This window comes from Monodon monoceros, unplaced genomic scaffold, assembly GCF_005190385.1.
Source record: "Monodon monoceros isolate NGI ecotype Baffin Bay Population unplaced genomic scaffold, NGI_Narwhal_1 Super_Scaffold_10, whole genome shotgun sequence".
Lineage (NCBI taxonomy): Eukaryota > Metazoa > Chordata > Mammalia > Artiodactyla > Monodontidae > Monodon > Monodon monoceros.
Genome location: NW_021703766.1, coordinates 10,201,700 through 10,206,406, shown reverse-complemented (window position 1 = coordinate 10,206,406; position 4,707 = coordinate 10,201,700).

Below are 4,707 nucleotides of genomic sequence, written 5' to 3'. Positions count from 1 at the left end.
GGTCATTGAAGCAACCTAAATGCCCATCAGCAGACGAATGGATAAAGAAGATGTCGTACATATACACAGTGGAATATTACTCAGCCATAGAAAGGAACGAAATTGGGTCATTTGTAGAGACGTGGATGGATCTAGAGACTGTCACACAGAGTGAAGTAAGTCAGAAAGAGAAAAACAAATATCATATATTAATGCATATATGCGGAATCTAGAAAAATGGTACAGATGAACTGGTTTGCAAGGCAGAAATAGAGACACAGATGTAGAGAACGAATGTATGGACACCAAGGGGGAAAAATGGGGTTGGGGGTGGTGGGATGAATTGGGAGATTGGGATTGACATGTATACACTAATATGTATGAGACAGATAACTAATAAGAACCTGCTGTATAAAAAATACAAATAAAATAAAATTCAAAAATAAATGAATAAAATAAAATACACCTAACAGAATGTCTATCATCGAAAAGTCTACAAAGAACAAATGTTGGCGAGGATGTGGAGAAAAAGGTACCCTCGTGCACTATGGGAATGTAAGCTGGTGCAGTCACTATGGAGAACAGTAAAAAGGTCTCTCAAAAATATAAAAACATAACTACCATATGACCCAGCAATTCACTGCTGGGTATATATCCAAAGAAAACAAAAACACTAATTCAAAACATACATGCACCCCAATGTTCATACGAGCATTATTTACAATACCAATATATTTACAAGATATGGAAACAACCTAAGTGTCCATCAGCAGATGAATGGATAAAAAGATGTGACACACACACACACACACAGACACACACACACACACACACACAGAGTGGACTATTACTCAGCCATGAAAAAGAATGAAATTTTGCCATTTGCAACAACATGGCTGGACCTGGAGGAGATTATACTTAGTGAAATAAGTCATACAGAGAAAGACAAATACTGTATGTTCTCACTTACATGTGGAATCTAAAAATTAAAACAAATGAGTAAAATAGGAACAGACTCACAGATACAGAGAACAAACTAGCAGTTACCAGTGGGGAGAGGGAAGGAGGGAGGGGCAAGATAGGGGTAGGGGATTAAGAGGTACAAACTACTATGTATAAAATAAATAAGCTACAAGAACATATTCTACATCACAGGGAAATATAGCCATTATTTTGTAATACCTTTAAAAGGAGCATAATCTATAAAAATATTGAATCACTATGTTGTACACCTGAAACTAAGATAATATTATAAGTCAGCTATATCTCAATATAAACAAAGAAACAAACAAAACTGATTGCAATCAATTCTGGGCAAGCTGGGGTAATCACACTCCAGCCTGTCTTTCCACTGAATGCAAATATCAACCCTGGACAGAATGCGTGGAGCAGTTATCTAAGAAATATATGGTAGCAGGCAGATCAGGGAAGCAGAATTGGAAGTATCACCAAACTGGTGGTAAGACCCCCACTTTTTCTCCTGAGTGTCACCCAGCCCAGACACACACACAGCTCGAACCCAGAAGTGGACATTCGTGTGAACACCGGTATTCTGACCCAAGGATTAGGAAAGGGGGCTGCAAGGATCAGAGACAGTAAGAGAAGTCCCTTTTTCTTTACTTAAAGTTTCTGTCCCAGCTGCTGGGCAATCCTGTCACATTGCAACAGCAGCAGCAGACTGGGAAGATGCCTAAAACTGAGGAAAGGGAATCCTTTTCCCTGACCAGAGAGCATGATTCCAACAGCATTAGGCAACTAGCCATTACATTTTTTCCTCTCTATCTTCAGCAAACACTAAACACAATAAATTTTTAAATAATCATACCCAGACATATCATAACATGACTTGAAAACTAAAGACAAAGAAAAACCTCTTAAAAGCAGCTAGAGGAAAAAGGCACATATAAGGGAACAACAATTCAAATTTCTATAGATTTCTCATCAGAATCCATGGACACCAGAGGAATGAGAACTTTTAAAAATTTCTGCAGGTAAAGAACTGTCAACCCAGAATTCTACACCCAGTAAAAATGTCCTTCACAAATGGAGGTGGAATAAAGACATTCTGAGATGAAGGAAAATTAAGAGGATTCATTGTCACCAGAACCTTCTCTGAAAGACATGTTAAAGGAGGTTCTTTAGACAGAAGGGAAATGATACTGGGAGGAAACGTGGAACATCAAGAATGCAGGAGGAGCACAAGAAATGGTAACCATCTCAGTAAATAAAATAAAGTAGTCTGCTCCTCTTTAGTTGGCCAAAATATGTATGATGGTTAGCATAAAAATTATAACACTGACTGATGTTGTTTTCAATGTCTATAGATGTAATTATACATATGATGCAAATATACATATGATAATTACTATACATATATTACATATAATATATATAAATATGTGTATAAATACATACGATAAATACACTACATATAAATAAAGAGAGGAAAGGTAAAAGTACCTATATTGTAGTTAGGTTTCTATACTCCATTTGAAGTTGAAAATATTAATTCTGAGTGGAAAGTGAAAAGCTAAGTATATTATATTATATCATGTTATACTATATTATATTTTCTATTGTAATCAACAACTAAAAAACAAACAAAACACAAAAAACTTTTAAAGTGATACAGTAAAAATCTCAATAGAAAAGTTAAAATAGAATACTAAAAAAAAAAATCGAATAATCCAGAATAAAGCAGAAAAGAGGAAACCTATAAATGAAAAACAGAAGGAAGAAACAGAAAACAAAGAAACCGGAATGGTCCACCTAAATCCAAACACATCATCACATACACGTGAAATGTAAGTAGACTAATCACACTATTTAAAAACAGTTATTGTCAGAATACATTTTAAAAATAAGATCCAAGGATATGTCCTCTACAAGACACACTTTTAAATATAATGCTGTAGGTAAGTAATAATAAAGGGATGGAAAAAGATGTACCATGAAAATACTAATCAAAAAAAAAAACAGGTGGAGTGACTCTATGGATATCAGACAAAGTACACTTCAGAACAAGCAAAATTACCAGAAATAAACAGGAACATGGTATAATGATTAAAAGGTCGGCTGACAGAGAGACATAACAATCAAGTGTGTATTCACCTAAAAACAGTTACAAAATACACGAAGGAAAAATGAACAGAATGAGAAGGAGAGACAGAGAAATCCACAATTGTATCTGAAGACTTCAACAATAGATAGCATGATTAAACAACAACAACAAATCAGCAAGGATACAGAAGAATTAAACAACCCTCAACTCACTTGATTTAATTGGCCTTTGTCAATTGTCAATTGTCCCATTACCAAGACAAGAAGGACACTGTATCAAAAGAACCCTAGCGGCAGAAAAATGGCATTAGACAACATCCTGGACAAGTTGCTATCCTGGATGGATAGCACGTGTCTTAAGTCCAGGATTAGCCCGACTGGTGATGAAGGACAACAAGCCCTTTCTGGGCTTTCGTCTTTTTACCTGTGGAACAGGCAGCTGGTGGACAGGGCAATGAAGTGCATGTTAAGAGGTTGAAGACAGACAGTCTAGGTTAAAATCCTAGCTCTGCCTCTTACTAGTTGGATGAGCTTGGTCAAATGCCTTGACTACTTCTCTAGTCCTCTTTATGCTTCTCGGTGTAGCACTCCCACATTCATATGTAAAAGAACACACAAAACCACCTACACTACATGGGGAGAGGAGGGGTGTGAAGTGGGAGGTGGGCGGGGAGAACGAGGTAATCTCAGTATCACACTTAAAACAGAACCTGGTCCATGGTAAACAGACAACAAATGTTATTATTAAAGCTATTATTAATTCCATAATTATTGAGATAGAGCAGTGTTTCTCAACCTTTTTATTATTGCCTCCTTGAGAAGCTGTTTTCTGACATTTTTTTTCACCTAATCATACCTCTTCTCCCTGAAATTTTAATACCACAGATATATACTGTATATCTGTGTATGTGCTGTGGCTCTTTGGAGAGCCACAAACCAGTTTAATATTTAAGAACCAATTTTCACCCTCTTGGGAGAAATATTACCCCTGTTGAAAATGCACATGTTAAAGAAATCAATCTCTAACTTTCTATAATTCTAAATTGGTATAGATCATATTATAAGACCTTTAAAATTACATATTTATGTTACATAAAATGTGAATGAAAGTTGCCAGTGGAATTGTTTATTTATTGTTAAATTATGCTAGGCAGCATTTGGGAGTATAATGGGTTAAATCAAAGGGTTTGGGAAAGGCTCCCTAAATAGTACAGGCAGGCAGCTAGCCAGAGACTCTGTCTCCTTAGATAAATATCATTACATCCTGGAAATATATTTATGGTTAAGTTACTGGTATACACTATGAGTTTGAAGATTTATGAGATTATAAAAAAATTTTAGTCATGAAGAATATGAGAAAATGAAATATTTTTCTTTTAGTCATGTAACTGGGCAGATTGAAATGTTCTCCTAATTTCTCTTGACATATAGCCCATCTCTCATTAGCTTATAAGGGTGTCTGTAACTGCAGCACCTGTCAAATACTTATTTCCAATGATCAACGATCACATTGCAAAGACAGCCCAACCTCATCTTGTCTTTAAAGGTGGAGAAAGAAGCCTAATACTAAATGTCTCTTCTGGAGCCAAGAAAGCATGTATTTTCTCAGCCCCTAAATCACACATTGATGGTAAAATAAGGCCCAAGCAGCTGTTTGGAATACTCCAG